At 41.4% G+C, this 20,034-nt stretch overlaps 2 pseudogenes; both read left to right on the top strand.

The window, feature by feature from the left end:
* The first annotated feature begins 4,978 nt into the window (after nt 1–4,978).
* LOC116275673 lies at nt 4,979–6,173 on the top strand (annotated as a pseudogene).
* Nucleotides 6,174–13,638: 7,465 nt separating this feature from the next.
* LOC101003069 overlaps nt 13,639–20,034 on the top strand; it is a 41,409-nt pseudogene continuing 35,013 nt past the window's right edge.

Here is a 20,034-nt window from a genome sequence, read left to right as displayed (position 1 = left end):
CTCCATCCACTGTAGGGAGATGTCTTGAGCCTTGGGAGACCAGCTCACAACAGATCCCAGGCTTCTGTTGTCCCATGCTGCCTTTCTATAAGTAAGAATCCAATTAATATAACGTGCTGCATAAGAGTGTGTTCTCCCTTGCTGAACTCAGACACATTGGTCAATTTTTCATGGTGAGCCTGCTTTGTACCATGGCTTACAATATGCATGTGTAACTAGTCTGTCTCCCCCGTCAAATGACATTACTCCACATCAAATCTAGCTCAGGTGCCTTATACAGAACATTCGCAATTACCCTCTTCATTCATAAAATTGACTCCATTAATTTCAATTATCTGTATGCTATGCTCACCTTATATGGTGTTATTCTCATGGTTTTAAACAGATTATGTTTAAATCCACTAAAATAACAATCATAAAAATTATATTTTGAAGTCAGGTAACATGTGTCTTCATATATATATATGCTTAGGATAGATTTGGCTATTTTGGGTTCTTTGTGTATATATATAAACACTATATATGTATATACATTCATCTATATATCCATGTGTATGTGTGTGTGTGTGTGTGTGTATATATATATATGGATTTTGTTTTTATTTCTGTGGAGAATATCATTATAGTTTTCATGAGAACTGGATTGATTCTGTAGATTGCTTTGTCCATGTAGATATTTTAACACTGTTGATTCTTCCAAAACATTAACAAGGAATATTTTTCCACTTTGTTGTGTCTACTTTAATTTATTTAATCAATGTTTTACACATTTTATTGTAAAGTTTTTTTTACATTGATGATCACACATTGTATGCCTGTATAAAAACAACACATGTATCTCAGAAATAGAAATATATACAACTATCATGAGGGCATAATAATAGAAAATTATGTGTATGTGTGTGTGTGTGTGTGTGTGTGTGTGAATACATATATAGTTAATTTATTTAAAGTCAGATGCATTCTTTTTACTGCTTGGAAGGTCTTGTGTCTAGAGTATACAAAAAAGTTGTAAAAATCATCTTAAATATTACTAAAAACAGAACTATAAAGTAATTGGAAATCTTAACACTTCCTCAAAGTAAATGCATGATTGACAAACAAAAATCTGAAAAGATGTCCAATATCAATACTCATGATTAACATTCAAAATTGCCAAATAAAAGAGCAAGTATGATGCATTTAAACAGGTCAGCAGGTTCTCAAATATTCAGCCATAAAAACAAAGTGGCAATTAATTCAGGAAGAACAACTTATTTTTGTTAAGTTAAAGCAGATAGACAAAAGAGACTATGTACTGTAAAATTCCATTCATGAGGCCTTCGAGAAAAGATAAAGTTAAAGTGATAAAAATAGATTAGTGGTTGGCAGGACTTTTAGGGAAAGAGAATAATTTGACTTTGGAAAGCTCAGGGGATTTCGTTTAGAGTAGTACAAACTGTATGACATTGTGACATGGCTAATTTCTTAGTATGTTTGTTCTGGATTAACAACATAAGTTTCAACCAATTCATGGTGATTTTATATTTTCTGTTTGCTGAAGGAGACATGTTCATTTTGTAAAACACTTTGCTAAGATGCAGCTGAGAGGCTGTTGAAATGGGCGCTGAACAAATTTATTAACTAAATTTACAAGAACAAATTATTTAGCAACTGGTGATTGAGTGGAGTCAGAAATTTCAATGAGATTGGGTGTAGGGATGTTATTCTGTAGGATCACGATGTTAAGGTTGTAATGCTCCCTGGTGAGAGACCACTAATTTTTCATGAATTTACTGAAATACAGGTAGGGGCAGAAGAAGAGTCTTAGTTACACTTCTGAGCTTTCCTGAACAGACAAAGGTTCCAGAAAACAAAGTTGATGTGATGTCCTCACAGGGACCACAGCCTCTCAGAGGTAACCTTGTCCTGGAGTTCCAGCACATCCTGGAAAGACAAGAACATCTGTCTCTGATTCTTTGTTCTGCACTTCCCCTGGGAATAACTTCCTCATTGGAGTGTCTTCTGTTTAAGGAATAAAAGTTCCAGTTCCTGGTGTCAGGGCCCAGATCTACCTACTGGATCCAGCCCAGGGGAAAGAATAACCTCCCAGAACATGATCTCTATTAGATATAACTGGCTCTCACCTGGTGTACTTTCTGAATGGCCATTTTCTCAGAAGAAAATTAAAATTGTTGAGTTTCTCATAAGTGTTTTGCTGTGTCATTCCTCCTTGTCCTTGCATGTTCAGTTATGTCTGTCCAGATTCAACTTATATGTAGAGAGGTAAGAGTTCTGCTTCCAGTAACAGGTGAAAGATTATGTCTGAGAAAACTTTGGGACTTTGCTCAAACATATAAAGATCTTGAAAGTCATTGCCCCCATTTCTACAATGAGAAACAGCCACATAATCTGAACATCAGTTTTTTTTTTTATTCACCAAGTGTATTAAACCTTTTTCACACATCTGATAAAGACATAACAGAGACTCTGCAATTTACAAATGTAAAAGTTTTAATAGACTAACTGTTTCACGTGGCTGGGGAGGCCTCACAATCATGGTGGAAGGCAAGGAGGAGAAAGTCACATTTTACATGGATGGCAGAGGGCAAAGAGAGCTTGTGCAGGCAAAGTCCCGTAATTTTGAAGCCATCATATTTCATGAAACTATTCCAATTAAGAGAAATTGTCCAAAATGAAAGGGCCAAAGGCAAACATGTAACTTCAAATTTCAGCAAGGCAGTAAAATCTGAAAGCTCCAAAATAATCTCCTTTGATGCTGTCTCACATCTAGGTCATGCTGATGCATGAGGTGGGTTCCCATGGCCTTGGGAAGCTCCACCCCTGTGACTTTGCAGGGTACAGCCTTCCTCTTGGCTGTTTTCACAGGCTGGCATTGAGAATCTGTGGTTTTTCCAGGTGCATGGTGCAATCTGTAAGTGGATCTACCATTCCAGGGTCTGGGGAATGGTGACCATCTTCTCACAGTGCCGCTAGGCAGAGCCCAGTGGGAACTCTGTATGGGGGCTTCGACCCCACATTTCCCTTCCGCACTCCCCTAGCAGATGTTCTCCATGAGTGCCCAACCCTGCAGCAAACTTCTTCCTGGACATCCAGGCATTTTAATGCATTGCTAAAATCTAGGTGGAGGCTCCCACACCTGGATTCTTGACTTCCGTACACCCACAAGCTCAACACCAAGTGGAAGTTGCTTAGGCTTCAGGCTTGAACCCTCTGAAGCCATGGCCTGAGCTGTACCTTGGCCCCATTGAGTCACAGCTGGAGCAGCTAGGATTCAGGGCTACTACATGAGAAGCACAGGATTGGATGGTGGTTGGCTGCCCTCTTTGGCAGTGACTGACATCTGGAAGGACATTCTCCATCACATCTGGGGAATGCATAAAATGGTATGTGGATGTGGATGCCCATACCACACCTATGCTACCTTGAAGTCACCAGACACAGAAGCTAGCCTGCATTCAGCTCCTCCAGAATGTCTCCCCATAGAAAATGTGGCCCACTGGCTACATAAGAGGATAGGACATCCTCTTGTTTTATCACTGTTCTGTCTTGAAAATCCTACTATATTCTCTCTACAAGTTCTTTAACGAACATGCAATTTTCAAATATTCTCTCCAAATTTGTGGCTTTTAAAAAATTTGCTTAACACAGCGTCGTTTTATTTTTTTCACATAAAAACTTAAATTTTTATGTTTGAGTGGTGTTTTTTCATATTTGAGTGGTGTTTTTTTCATATTTGAGTGGTGTTTTTGGTATTATATCTCAAAACTCACTGCTCAATCCAAAGCCATCACCGTAAGTTTTCCATATTCTAAGTGCAGGCCACACTCAAGTGAGGAGTTTTAAGGTTCACTGATTTGAAAAAGGGGGAATCACAAGTGTTTCAAGTTATTCTTTGAGGGATACTTGTCTATTTTCCCACATTTGTCTTAGTTATTAAATCACTTCTTAATATTAATATGTACTCTTGGATATTTACTTTATACTTTGGGTTAAAACAAATGTTATTAATATTTTGTTAAAATTATTTTAGTACCTTTAGAAATGCTAGTGATTTTTGCACATTGATTTTGTATCCTGAGACTTTGCTGAAGTTGCTTATCAACTTACGCTTTTGGGATGAGACAATGGGGTTTTCTAGATATAGAATCATGTCGTCTGAAAATAAAAATAGTTTGACTTTCTCTCCTACTATTTGAATGCACTTTATTCCTTTTGGTGCTGGATTCCCCTGGCCAGAATTTCCAACACTACGTTGAATAGAAGTGGTGAGAATGAGCATCCTTGTCTTGTGTGGGATTTCAAGAGGAATGCTCCCATTTTATATTAGCCACTGATAGTCTTGAACAAATGTTTAATATACTTTTTCAATAGGATAATTCCTTAAATTGAATATGTATTTATATGGATAATATTTTCTGGCTTCCCCTTCATCCCTGCATATCCCTGTGTGATTGTTCTTTTCAGTGGAACATGGACATAATCGATATTCTTATTAACTATTTCCTCGCAATTTGTTGCAGAAATTAATATATGTGTATCACAGACCTTAATCTTTGGTGGACAAGAGCTAACAAAGAAAGGTACCCATTTTTTTTTTTTTTTTTTTTTTGAGATGGAGTCTCGCTCTGTCGCCCAGGCTGGAGTGCAGTAGCACGATCTCGGCTCACTGCAAGCTCCGCCTCCTGGGTTCACGCCATTCTCCTGCCTCAGCCTCCCCAGTAGCTGGGACTACAGGCGTCCGCCACCACCCCTGGCTAATTTTTTGTATTTTTAGTAGAGACGGGGTTTCACCATGGTCTCGATCTCCTGACCTTGTGATCCGCCCGCCTCGGCCTCCCAAAGTGCTGGGATTACAGGCGTGAGCCACCGCGCCCGGCCAAAAGGCACCAAATTTTAACAGCCAGTACATCCCAGGACAACCTATAGAGTTACCATCTCCTCCAAACTCTAGTTTCAAGATAGCTCCTGAGTGATTTTTAACATGTGCCGAGCACAGGTCTTCCCGATTGACCCCAACACCAAGAAGAACTGGATGCCTGCAAGTAATAGGCGGTCACTGTTTCCTGCTTGTATGATGTCACAAGGAAGAGCTATCGGATCGTCAGTGTGGACGGAGCCAAGGTGACCATAAACAGCACAATCACACCAAACACGACCTTCACCAACATGTCACAGAAGTCTAGGCAGTGGGCCGACAGCAGAGCCAACACGGTGTTTGGTTTGGGGTTTTCCTCTGAGCAGCAGCCGACAAAGTTTGCAGAGAAATTCCAGGAGGTGGAAGAAGCGGCCAAGACAGCCAAAGACAAGAACCAGGAGAAAATGGAGCCCTCGAGTAATCAACCCTAAGAATCCTGGTGTGGATTCTTCTACTCTGGCAACCAGTGTCAACGGGATGGACGATGAAAAGGCCTCGCACGCCGCTGCAGCCGACAGGCACCTGCAGTCTGGGAACCACAAGCTGAAGGCGGCCAGGACGCAGGGCGCTGCCCACGGGAAGAGGTGGGAGATGGAGCTGCAGACCCGGCGGGAGAGCGACGCCCGGCTGCCCACGGCGCTGCAGGAGTCGGCGGCCAGCGCGGAGCAGAGGAAGAGGCCGTGACATCCACAGAGAGAAGGAGAAGAACACGCAGCTGAGGAGGAGGATGGAGGAGCTGGAGGCCGAGCTCCGAGAACAGGAGGCAGAGCTGGAAGAGCTCCGGAAACAAAGTGAACTCACACCTCAGCTCAGGTCAGAGCGCGAGTGTGTCTCTGAGAAGATGGAGGCGGCAGAGAGAGAATCAAAACCAGGAAGACAAAGCGCGTTCCCTAAAGACAGAGGCTGAGGAGAGAATCCCGACAGCGACCCCTGGAGGTGGAGGTGAAGAGCTTCCTGGAGGTGCTGGACAGGAAGATCCATGACGTGCGTGATTTCCGCCCAGGCCTCTCCAAGCTGGGCACCAGTAACGAGGGCTAGACAAGGCTCACCACCCGACCGTGAGTCCCAAGTGTGTTTGTGAGACCAGATGGCGCTAGGATGCTTTGAAACAATTGCTTAATGGAGACTTATCAAGAGATAGAAAACAGGTTTCTGGTGGGTGTATTTTCTGGCCTAGGAATCGCCTCCATCCACGATATTGCCCCCTGCCCCCCAATTTGTATGGTTGCGACAATATTCCTTCTCTTGGTTTTAATTTCTAAGCAGATGATTGTGGTGTGGGAACAGCACACAGTGAGGGTGCCTAGCACAATGCCTGACGCAAGGTATTTGCTTAATAAATATTTGTTCAATAAAAAAAAGAATTATTTTTTTCCAAAGCCCCAATCAAAACCAGGGCATTATTAGCAGTATAATAGTTGAACCAACATTGAAAATACATTCAATTTAGTTTATGTGCTCTCAAATATCCTTTTTTCTTTTAAAGTTGTTCTCAGTTGTAATATCACACAAAATATTAGTAATTTATACTAATTACACAGTTTAAAATATTGTATAAATAATTTAGTGACATTTGATTGAAAAAATACATGTTCCACATGTCTTGACTATTTTTTCCTTCTATATGAAATGTGTGCTTATTAATTATTAAGTTTCAGGTGTTACCATATTTTTGATTTCTAGTATTTAACTTTAGTAGGTGTGCTTGAATGCACTTTATTAATTCATGTACTAATGTTCATATTTTGGATAGGGTTTTAATATTACTTGTACTATTTGGTGAATTTTAAACTATTCACTTTTTTTATGAGATAAAATTTACACATAAGAAAAAAATTCATAGATCTGAAATATATCACTAGAGAGTTTCTGGCAAATGTGAATACCCTTGTCCCCAACACCTAAGGTAGCCTAAAGAGCAAGTCCATACCCACAACACATCTTTCTCTGTGCCTGCGGTCCACTCCTACATGGGGGAAAGGTTTTGATTTCTGACACTATAGATCTAATTTTTTTCTATTTTGAACTTCATAGAAATTTAATCAAACATTATAGACCTTTTATTAGTAAGGGGCTACTTTTCTATTTTTGAGGTTAATTCATGCTATTTAATGTATTAAATTAGATCAACATATTGTCATTTATTCAATTAATGGACTGACTCTGATATGAAACCTCAAAGTTTTCTTGTATGTATGGAGAGAAAGAGAGAAATGAGAGAGATTTTATATCTAAATCAGTCCATTAAGTAAATAAATGACAATGATTTATTTTCCTGTCAATGAACTTTAAATTTATTTCCAGTTTGTGAATATTATAAGCGGAGCTGTTACAAACATCTTGCTGTAAATTTTCCTATGTTCTCTCATTTTTATTGAAAAAATATGAAGTATATTTATTTATATAAATATAAAGGGACCATCAGGTCCCACCTTCACAATTGAGGATTATAATACAATATGAGATTTGGGACAGGACACAGACCCAAACCACATCAGATATACATTGTAAAATGTTCATCATAGTCAAGGTAATTTGTATATCCATCTCCTCACCAAGCTACCATTTTATTTTTTTTAAATCTACTACGTGTGTGTATATGTGTGTGTCTGATGTGTGTATACATATATGCATATATATATATATGTTTTTGTTTTTTGAGACCGAGTCTCACTCTGTCACCCAGGCTGGAGTGCAGTGGCGTGATCTCAGCTCACCGCAAGGTCCGCCTCAAGGGTTCACACCATTCTCCTCCCTCAGCCTCCCAAGTAGCTGGGAATACAGGTGCCCGCCACCACGCCAGGCTAATTTTTTGTAATTTTAGTAGAGAGGGGGTTACACCGTGTTAGTCAGGATGGTCTCATCTCCTGACCTCATGATCTGCCCACTTCGGCCTCCCAAAGTGCTGGGATTACAGGTATGAGCCATTGCGCCCAGCCTAAAGTATGTATTTATTCTAAGAGTAAGTTTAAATTTTTTCAGTTGCATTGAGGTATGATTAAAATATTTTAATAATATATGTTTAAGATGCCCCGCTTGATGTTTTGATGTTGTATTAGTTCATTCGTACACTGGTATAAAGAAATGCCTGAGACTGATTGATTAAAAAAAGATATTTAATTGGCTCAAAGTTCTGCAGGCTTTACAGGAAGTGCAGTGGCTTCTCCTTCTGAGGAGACTCAGGAAAGTTAGAATTATGGCAGAAGACAAAGGGGAGTAGGCACATTACATGGCCAGAGCCGAAGCCCGTAGGACGGTGCCGGGGAGCGGGGGTGGTGTCTACACTTTGTTAGACAAGCAGATCTTGTGAGAACTCATGTACTGTTGTGAGAATAGAACCAGGAGTTGGTTCTAAATCATACATAAAAGACCCACCCCATGACCCACTCATCTCCCACGAGGTCCCACCTTCACAATTGAGGATTATAATACATGAGATTGGGAGAGGACACAGATCTAAACCATATCAGATATACATTGTAAAATACTCATCACAGTCATGGTAATTTGCATAACAATCTTCTCACAGAGCTACCATTTTTGTTTTTTAATATACTATGTGTGTGTATATGTGTGTGTCTGATGAGAACACCTAAGATCTACCCTTTTAACGAAAATCACTTTTACAATACAGTATTAAATACAGGAACACTGCTGTAGATCAGATCTCCAGAACTCTTTCAACGTGCACAACTGAAACTCTGTACAGTTTAGCCAACATCACCTGATTTCCCTCTCCTCCCAGATCCTGGGACCCACTATTCTACTCTCTGCTTTCAAGAGCTTGGATATTTGAGGTCCCACATGTAAATGAGATCATAAACCATTTGTCTTTATGCATCTGGCTTATTCCACATACTCCAGGCCCACCTGTGTTGTTGCAAATGTGAGAATTTCCTTCTTTTCAAGGTGAATGAAATTCAGTTTTATGTACACACATTTTATTTATACATTAATCAATTATGGTCATTAAATTATTTTACAAATTTATACTTTTATAAATTACCTTGCAGAGAACATGTGTTTGACAGCTCCACCTCCTGGGTTCAATACATTCTTCTGCCTCAGCCTCCCGAGTAGCTGGGACTACAGGCGCCCGCCACTACGCCTGGCTAATTTCTTTTTTTTTTTTGTATTTTTAGTAGAGACGGGGTTTTACAATGTTTGCCAGGATAGTCTCTATCTCCTGACCTCGTGATCCGCCCGCCTCAGCCTCCCAAAGTGCTGGGATTACAGGGGTGAGCCACCGTACCCGGCATGACATCATAATTTTATTTCCTTTGAATATGTAATAAAAAGTGGGATCACTAGATCATATGATAGCTTTATTTTTCAATTTATTGAGAAACCAATCCTACCACACCATGTAAGGATACCCTTTTCATCACATTCTTGCTAACATTTATTCTCTTTTGTCTTGATGATAATAGCCATTTTAAGTGGTGAAAGGTGACATCTCAGTGTGCTTTTCATTTGAATTGCTCTGATAATTAGTAATGTTGAGAATATTTATGCTCTCCTTTCATGTGTGTGTCTCTGAAAATAAATCTATCCAGGTTTTTGCCCTTTTTATCAGGTCATTTGATATTTGCTATTGAGTTGTATGGGTTATTTATAAATGTAGCTAGAACTTTTTGTCAGTTAAATAATTTCACATAGTTTTTCCTCTGCTTTTGGTATTAAATTCAAATAAATCATTTCTGAATCAATGACAGAAAGTTTTTTCCATGTTTTCTATGAGTTTATGGCTTCAGGTTATGTTCATTTTTAGTTGATTTTTGTATATGGTGTTACAGAAGGTCTAATTTTATTGATTTTACAATTGGATTTTTAGTTTTTACATCATTTATTGAGGAGACTGTCCTTTCTTCACTGAGTGTTGTTAGCATGCAAAATCAGGGAAAGACACTTAATTTAAAAAGAAAATATGAGATGAATATTCCTGATGAACATAGACCTAAAAGTTCTCAACAAAATACTTGCAAATAGAATCCAGAAGCACTTTAAAATGTGATACATCGTGATCAAGTGGGCTTTAGCCCTGGAAGGCAAGGTCATTCAACATCCACAGATCAGTAACTGATTCATCATGTAAGCAGGATAAAAGCAAAAGCCATATGATTATCTCAATAGATGCTGAGAAAGCTTTGATAGGATCCAACATCCTCTCATAATAAAAACTCTCAATAGACTGGGTATCAAATAAACCCCACAAAATTCTAAGAGCCATCGATGACAAGCCAACAGTCAACATTATACTGAATCAGCAAAAGCTCAAACCCCTTAAGAACCTGAACAATACAAGGATGTCCTCTCACCACTCCTATTGAACATAGCACTGGAAATCCTAGTCAGAGCAACCAGGCAATAGCAACAATAAAGGGGAGCTGATACGGTTTGTATTTGTGTCCCCACCCAAATTTCATGACAGATTGTAATTCCCAGTGTTGGAAGTGGTATCTGGACAAAGGTGATTCTGTCATGGGAATGGGTTTCCCTCTCTTGGGCTGCTCTCATGATAGAGCCCTCAGGAAATCTGGTTTCAAGGTACGTGGCACCTCCCTACTGTCTTTCTCCTGCTCCAGCCGTGTAAGACATGATGCTTCCTTTTATGCCATGATTGTTGGGTTCCTGAGGCCTCCCCAGCCATGCTACCTGCACAGCCTGCAGAACCATGAGACAATTAAAAATCTTTATAAGTTACACAGTCTGGGGTGTTTCTTTACAGTGTGCAAATGGGCTAATACAGCATCTGAATAGGAAAAGAAGTCAATGTGTCTATCCAAACTGATGATATAATTCTATGCCTAGAAAATTATAAAGTCTCTGCCAAAATAATTCTAGAATAGATAAACAACTTTGGTAAAGTGTCTGGATACAAAATCAATGTACAAAAATCACTAGCATTTCTATACCCCAACTACTTCCAAGCTGAGAGTGAAATCAAGAATACAATCCTAACCCATTTACAGTATTCACACACAAAAAGTGAAATGCCTGGAAACACAGGTAACAAACAATTGAAAGATCTCTACAAGGCGAACTACAAAACACAGCAGAAACAAATAATAAATGACACAAATAAATGGGAAAACATTTCATGATCATGGATTGGAAGAATCAATATTGTAAAAATTGTCATACTGTCCAAAGCAATTTACAGATTCAATACTATTTGCATAAAATAGGGAGGTTTTGGGTCATGGGGAAAGGTTCTTCAGAAATGGCTTGGTGTCCACCCTATGGTAATTAGTTAATTGTTTATGTATTAGCTAATGTGACATCTGATTGTTCAAAAGTCTCTGGCAACCTTCCTTCTCTCTCATGCTCCCCCTTTCACCACGTGACATAGCCTGCTTCCCCTTTGCCTTCCACCATGATTGTAAGTTTCCTGAGACCCTCACAAGAAGCAGATGCTGGTGCCATGCTTCTCATACAGCTTGCAGAACTGTCAGACAAATAAGTCTCTTTTCTTATAAATTAACCTCAATTATTAATTTATAGCAATGCAAAATAGACTAATACACTGCCCAAAGCAATATATAGATTCAACGCAATTTCTATCAAGGAAACGAAATAATTGATTCTATATATTTTTTAATATCCTAAAATTTATACAGAATCAAAAAAGCCTAAATAGCAAAAGCAATCCTAAGAAACAGAAACGAAGCTGGAAGTACTACATTCTTTGACTTCAAATTGTACTACACAGATATAGCAAGAAAGACAGCTTAATACTGGTATTTAAAAAAAAAAAGATTAATGTAACCGCATACAGAGCCCAGAAATAAAGCTAAATGTGTACAACCTACTGTTCTTTGACAAAACTGGAAAAAATATACATTGGAGAAACAACCCTGTATTCAGTAAGTGGTGCTGGGAAAATTGGATATCCACATGTAGAAGAAGAAAACCAGACTTCTATCTCACCATAGACAAAAATTAACTGAATATGGATGCGATATTTAAATGTATAAACTGAAACTATAAAAATACTTGAAGAAAATGTAGGAAAAAGGATAATTGACCTAGGCAAAAAAAATATATATATATATGAGACTAAGACTTCAAAAGCAACTGGAATGAAAACAAAAATAGACAAATGGGATTTAACTGAACTAAAAATCTGCACAGAAAATGAAATAATCAACATGGTGAACAACCAACCTGCAGAATGGTAGAAGGTATCATCTCACCTCAGTTAAAATGTCTGTTATCAAAAAAGAAAAATAAACACTAACAAATGCTGGTAAGGATTCAGAGAAAAGAAAACTTTTATGCGTTGTTGGAGAAAATGTAAACTAGTACAGTCACTATGGAGAGCAGTGTGGAGGTACCTCAGAAAACTGCAAACACAACTACTATATGATCCAGCAATTCCACTACTGCAAATTGATCCAAAGAACATCATTATATCAGAGATTTCTGCACCCAGATGTATATGGCAGGACCTTTCACAAGAGCCAAGATATGAAATCAAACCAGGTGTTGGAAAAGAGATGAATGGTTAAAGATAGTGTGGTGCAGATACATGATGAAATACTATCATCCATAAGAAGGGAAATCCTGTCATTTGTGGCAATGAGGATGGAACTAGAGGACATTATGCAAAATAAAATAAGCCAGGAACAGAAAGTAACACACTTTGTTTTCTCACTCATACGTGGAAGCAAAAAGATCAGTTTCATAGAAGTAAAGATTACAACAGAGGATACTAGAGGCTGGAAAGTGTGGGGGAAGAGGGCAAGATAGGCAGAGATTTGTAAAAGAATACAACATTAGAGTTAGGTAGGAGGGTTGAGATTATAATGTTCTTTACCACTGTGGTATAAATATAATTAATAATAGCATGTGGTATCAAATAGTTAAAGGATATTGAGTGTTCCCAATTTAAAAAAGTTTGAGATGAAGGATATGTTAATTATCCTAATCTGAATCCTATACACTATATGTATCAAAACATCACTATGTACCTCATGAATATTTACAATTATTATTTGTCTATTAAAATTATATTTTAAAATAACACAAAATTCATTGTTAGTGACATAAATGGAGGATCTGGGATAGGCCTGGGGATAAACGAAGGCTTTGGGATAGGTGTGGGGATAAAGGGAGGGCTCCAGAATACATTAACGGCATAACATGTCAACGGGTAGAGGAGCTTGCATTCGATTTTTCTATTTGTAGCACTGAGTAGATAAGACATTTCTCAAAGCTTCTCTCTACAATAGAGACCTGAGGTCCAGGTGAGCTGTGCCGCCTTTGTGCAGTGACACTGGGCGCGTCGTGAGAAGCAGTGCAAGGTCAGCTCACTGGACCCTCCGGCCTGAACTGCAGATGAGCCGGGGGCCCCCAGACAGGCCTGGCTTCTGCCTGCAGACACTGGAGCCTTCGCTGTGGCCGCCACCCAGAAGCCCTGACCTCAAAGCAGCGGGAACCTCTCTGCCCACCTTGGGAAACTGAAGGCAGCGGCGGCCTCTCCTAGCCAGGACCCCGCAGATTCCAGGTCTCCAGCCCCAAACCTGCGCAATGTAAAGGAAGTCCCCGCTGAGCTACAGGGACCCAGCACCTCTGGGTGGGCGTGGCGGGGCGGGAAGCACGGGGGCAGCTGCGACAGAGATGCGCGGGGGCTGCTGGGAAGTGGGCGGTCCGAAAGGCGCAGGGCTGATGGGACATGGGCGGACCGGGGACGCGTCGGGGCCAGCAGGACGTGGGGGATCCGGGGATGCCAGGGGGCAGCTGGGGCGTGCGCGGTCCAGAGACGCCCGAGTCGCCAGGAAGCGGGGTTAGGACTTAGCGCCTCCTTCTCTTCTGGCCATTCAGCGCCGAAGCTCGGAATCTCGGGGTAACTCCTGTCCCAGTTGGAAGAGACCCACCCAGTCCTGACAAGGGACAAAGGCCTTAGGGCAAGAAAGGTAAGCAGAGTCCTGGAAGATGATGTGGGGAATAGGGAGCGGCCCCCGGATGGTTATCATTCTTCTACCAGACCTTGACACGGATGGGGAGAGACAGAGAAGAACCTTCCGCGTTTGTCCCACTGGACATGCCCACCACCCTTTACCAGCCCTTTCTAGAAGGCCTGTGCGTAACACATGAAAAAGCTGCTCTTGACCGTCCCCTGACCTTTTAAAAGAACACATTTGCTGCATCGAACCCGCCTAGATGTAAGGAGGTTGCCAATGTATCATAGAGTCAGAAAATTGCACGTCTTGTAAGTTACTATGTGCTTTGCTCATTCATTCATTCATTCATTCATTCATTCATTCATTCATTCATTCTTGAGACACAGTCTCATTCTGTCGCCCAGGCTAGAGTGCAGCGGCAGGATCTTGGCTCACTGCAACCTCTGCTTCTTGGGTTGTAACAATTCTACTGCCTTAGCCTCCAGGGTAGCTGGAATTACAGGTGTGCACCGCCACGCCTGACTAATTTTTGTATTTTTTGGTAGAGATGGGGTTTCGCCATGCTGGCCATCCTGACCTCAGGTGATCCACCTGCCTTGGCCTCTCAAAGTGCTGGTATTACCGGTGTGAGCCACTGTGCCTGGCCACAAGTTACAATGTGCTTTTTACAAAATCATAGCATAGGGGTGTCTTCTGGAAATGGCATTTTGAAATGGAGTTATTGAACCACCCCTGGAAGGGACACAGGAACCACACGTCTACGTTAATTCAGTGGGTGAAAGGACACGGAGGGGAGACCTGGGCAGGAAAAGAAGAGGGTTCCATGCCAGGCTGCTCATATTTAGAAGACATTTTCATATCGTTGTCATTGTTTTCTTGTGTGCATTTGATTCCTCGCTATTGTATACATCATTGGCAATGCTAAGTATTCTTTTGAAATATCTAGTCTTTCTAGATGTTCTGAAGTGCCTGATATATGTTAAAATTACAGATAGTAAAATAATAAATTTTGGAAGTATCTGTTTGTTAAAATTCATACGCAGTGTTTTATTTTATTTTGATGTTGGTGGGGGGAATGGCCAAATCCCTGCTTGAGTAACACACATTGTGTGTGTGCTCTGGTTCAGGGGAGGAGAGAAGAGGAGAAAGTGTAGAGTTCTAGGCCTCTGTGCGCTCCAGGAGGCGAGATTAATGGTCATCTCTTCTGTATGTGTGTTTTTATTTACCTATGGATATTGTGTGTATAAAGGATGAACAAGTCCTATTTATAACATCTAATCTTTCCAGGTGTTAAACAGGTTGCCAGTGTATGACGGAAGTAGAGTTAATGATTGAATACAGCTTGTACATATTGTGTTAAAATTCATAAAAAGCCTGTCTTCTGAAAAGGACCCTTGGGACCTCCCGCTGCGCCCTCCGGCGCCAGCTTCAGGAAGACCTGGCCAGGGGAAGGTGGGCGGCATGAGCTGCTGCTGGCTACCGGGAAGGTGGAGGAGCCCGGGCCGCATCCGCCCCGGCCGCCGCCGTCGCAGGTTCCCCGCAGGCTCGCGCTGTTCTGGTTGCGGGGCTCTGCGCGGGCCGCGTCGGGGCGCCTGCTGGGAGCGAGGAGGCGCCATCCTGGCTGGCCTGCTCCAGGAGGAGGCTCGGGCCTGCGCAGGCTCAGTTCTCGCGGATGGGCGCGGGCGCTGGGGCGACGCCCTGCTAGGGGGAGCTGCTGGGGTGCGGAGATGCTGGGGCGCCGCCCTGTTGAGGCGCCGCTGAGTCGCCTGGGTGTGAGGACCTCGCGCTGGCGCCTCTGGGGAAGGACGCGGAGCCACCGACGGGGAGCCAAGGGCTGCAGCTGGTGCCTGAGGCCCGCGGGCAGGCCCTTCCGCCAGCGCCTGCTGGTCCGAGCTTGGAGCGGCTGCTGCCCGCTGAGGCGCCAGCGACGTCGGGAGCTCCTGGGAGTCAGTGTTTTGTGCTAGTCTTGCCACGTCCTCTGAAAACTCGGGATTTTGTCACTGGATTGGTGACGGGAGGTGAGAAGGTTTTTAGACGTTGCCTTCGCTGGCTGGGCGCGGGGCTCAGGCCTGGAATCCCAGCACTTTGGGTGGCCGAGGCGGGCGGATCTCTTGAGCTCAGGAGTTGGAGAAGCTGCCTTTGCAGTAACTGTGGTCTTAGGTTCAGCTGAGTAAGAAAAAGGGCTTTTCTTTGAATTAGCTGCTTTTGTTATTTCTCTCAGGCTCATCTTTTGTCAGTTAAAAATCCAGTGGTAGGTGTAGCTTAGCGACGGGAAATTTTTGGTTTAGTTTTGGCTGTACGTAAGACTTGGAAATTTTTTTTTTTTTTATATTCTAGTGTCAGCAAATCCAGAAGGATGTCAGATTAAACACGAATTTAACAAATTTGGCTGGGCGCGGTGGCTCATGCCTGTAATCCCAGCATTTTGAGAGGCTGAGGCGGCGGATCACGAGGTCAGGAGTTGGAGAACATCCTGACCAACATAGTGAAACTCTGTCTCTACTAAAAATACAAAAATTACTGGGCGTTGTGGCGGATGCTGTAATCCCAGCTACTCAGGAGGCCGAGGCGGAAGAATCGCTTGTAACTGGGAGGCAGAATTTGCAGTGAGCTGAGATTGCGCCACTGCACTCCAGCGTGGCCGACAGTGAGACTTCGTCTCAAAAAAACAAACAAACAAAAAAAAGGTTTTTTTCATTGGAACGCTGCTCATCATTTTAAATAACAAAAGTTTGATAGACTCATAAAGGAACTAAATTCACAAGTACATATAAGTAAAATAAGCCAAAAAATACTACATCCTGAATGACTGCATTCTTACACATTCTACGAAATAGAAGCTAAATTAACATGAAGGTCAGTAGTTGAATGGCGAAAAGGTGAGAGAAAAGAGGGAGAAAGGAGGAGTTGCAAGAGAATAAGAAAAAGTGTTGAGGGTAGTTGGTTTGTTTTCTATCTTAATAATTGTGATGGTTACATCAATAACTTCCAAATTGTACATTTCGTGTGTTATTAAAATTTTATATTATTCAAGCTATTACAAATAAATACATGTATAAATCACATAAAAAGTCAGATATTTCTGAATGTACAATGAATAAACCCCAGCTCTATCTCAATTTCTTGGTAGATTCTAAAATGCAACAGTCAGTTTGCTTAATGCAGTCATATTTCTATTTGTACAAATATGTAAAAAATAAATGAAAAAATACTTGCTAAATAATTTTAATGGCAAAATCACATAATACGAAATTATATTTTCTCAGATGCTGTCATTGACACTAAGCTGCTCCAGGAGTCTCACATCTGTTCTGGACATGGCTCTCTCCTCTGGTGTCCCACCCCAGAGCTTGCTATAGAGGAGGAGACACGCAAATAGGGCCCTCCCTGTCCTGATGAAAACCAACCTTGCCTGTGTCTATGGGAGAAGAGCCCCAGTCCAGAAGTACCAGGAGTTTCCTTTTGGTGGTCAGGTCTCTGAACACAGAGGACTCACTATGGAGTTTGGTCTCAGCTGGGTTTTCCTTATTGCTACTTTAAAAGATGGCTCATGGAGAACTAGCGATATTGAGTGTGAGTGGTCATGAGTGAGAGAAACAGTGGATATGTGTGGCAGGTTCTGACCAGGTTGTCTCCGTATTTGCAGGTGTCCAGTGTGACATGCAGCTGGTGGAGTCTTTGGGAAGCTTGTTGTAGCCTGGGGCATCTGTGAGACTTTCCTTTGCAGCCTCTGGATTCACCTTTTGTAGGTACTGGATGAGCTGGGTCCACCAGGCTCCAGGGAAAGGGCTGGAGTAGGTCTCATTTTTGAGTAGTCGTGGAGGCAGCACAAGCTATGCGGACTCTGTGAAGGGTCCATTCACCATCTCCAGAGATGATGCCAAGAAATCACTGTATCTACAAGTGAACAGCCTGAGAGCTGAAGATAGTGCTGTGTATTACCGTGGTGGCACTGTGTGCATCTCTGGCTTCAGGGACATGCAGAGATGCTGCTTTGGTGTGTTCAGGGGCTCCTGTTTTGGGGACAGCAGTTTTGGAATTTGCAGTATCCTTGAATCCAGTGCCTTCGTGGTGGCATTGTATCTGTGTTGTGCATTGGCAGTGAGTCCAGGATACATGCAGCTGATGCTGTGTCTTGTGAGGACAACAACTACAAAATGATCCTATTAATAAATAGGCAAATGACTTGAATACACATTTTTCAAAAAATATGTACAAATGACATATAGATATATAAAAATGTTAAATAGAAGTAATAATTTTAAAAATTCAAATTTAATCTACAATAAATTATCACCCCATACCTGTTAGAATAGCTATTTTTAAAGAAGATGAAAGATAACCAGTATTGGGGCAGATGTGGAGTAAAGGGAGCCCATGTGTACTATTACTGAAAACGTCAATTAGTACAGACATGATGAAGAATACTATGAAGTTCCTCAAAACATAAAAAAAACCCTACCGTAGTATCCATCAACCCCACTGTTGGCCATGTATCCAAAGGAAGTACAATCAGTATGAGAAAGAGACATCTGCACCCCTCCGTTCATTGCAGGAATATTTATGATAGTAACGATGTGGAAACATCCTAAATTACCATCAATGGATGAATTACTAAAGAAAATGCAGTATGTACCCAATGGAGTAATGTTCATTTGCAACAGCATGCATGACTCTAGAGGACCATATGTGAAGTGCAACAAGCAGGCGCAGAAGACAAGTAATTCATGTATTTCACTGTAGTCTATTTAAATGGTAGACACCCCATTTCCATGGATAGGGTGATTCTAACCTTCTATAAACCTGCTCCAGCCTTTCAGTTAAATCACTATCGTAGGCCGGATTAGTGGGCCAGAGAGATGGGGCCTGTGAACATGAGTGAGTCTGGCCCGTACAATCATAATATAATTGGCCTCGAGGGGCCCAGTCTAGAATAGTTCCAAATTCATTTTTTCGTAATACCACCGCAGTATCAGCCACACATTCTTCCCAAACTAAGACTTCTGGGTCTTTTGATTCTTTGGGAATTTCCTTGTGGCAAGGTTTTCCCTTAGGCCTAAATTTTAATGATCTTTGATAAGAAGAGTCCTGTAAATTATTTATTTGTGACCCAAGTGACATTCCATTTACCACGTGATAAGTCAGTTTACTGGTGGGACTGACAGTAAGTACTTCTACCAACCAATTTTGGGTTGTAGGCATTAAGCATCCCAGTGCCTTCCCCAGGCAAATAGGATGATAATGATACCCAATGGAAATGTTTATCATCATTCCTTCTTCTTCAGGTTGGCCAGGGCCACTGTCATCTGTGGGGCCTGGTACCCATGCACTATTATTAACATATATTTCAATAGGATTTTCCATCCAAGTGACTGCCCGAATTAAGGGTGGGAAAGGCACATAGGCCCAGTAAGTATAATTAGCTGCAGCTGCTTCTGCAGACATAGGGAGACTTACCACTGTTGATACAATATTAAAGCTGCAAGCAGCATATTCTCTGGAGCTTGTGTTACCCTTGTGTTCATCAGGCTTTTTTCAGCTAACTGTGTCAGCTTCTTTAGTTGGGCCCAGGTCAGCAGCTCCACTTTCTTGGTGGATGGCAACTGCATCTGTTCTTCTGATATCGCCATTTTGTTCACCTGGTGAGTTGATGATGCTCGATTGCAGGTTTTCCGTCTCTGCGGAGGCACTTTTCTTTGCATCTCCGATGGGTTCATTGTAGAACTTTAAATGTCTAGTGGGTATCCAAACAGGAAGCTGATTTTCTCCTGGTGAAACACAAGCAAAACCTCTCCCCCATGTTATCACCTTCCCTATTTCCCATGTCTTAATTTTGATGTCTTTCCACCAGATCAGTTTTCTCTCATGTGGGCTGTTCTTTTTACCTGTAAAATGTTCTGCAGAAATAGTGGTCTGATTTCTATAAATGTTTAAAAAATTTAAAGTACAGAGTGCTAGATTAAGTTGCATCTGGGGAGTGTTATACTCCTTACTCTTTTTTTCCTTTTTTTGTTTAACCAATTGAGCTTTGAATGTTCTATTACTTATTTCAACTATGGCCTATCCTTGGGAATTATAAGAGATTCTTGTATGGTAATTTTCCACTGATTTAAGAATTTTTGAAATGCTTTATTACAGTATCCTGGCCCATTATCTGTTTTAATTTTTTCTGGCACTCCCATGACAGCAAAACAAGATAATAAGTGTCTT

Source organism: Papio anubis, chromosome 7 (genome assembly GCF_008728515.1).
Source record: "Papio anubis isolate 15944 chromosome 7, Panubis1.0, whole genome shotgun sequence".
NCBI classification, from domain to species: Eukaryota; Metazoa; Chordata; class Mammalia; order Primates; family Cercopithecidae; genus Papio; species Papio anubis.
The sequence above is the reverse complement of the archived record's forward strand: the minus strand, read 5'-3'. Positions and strand labels throughout refer to the sequence as shown.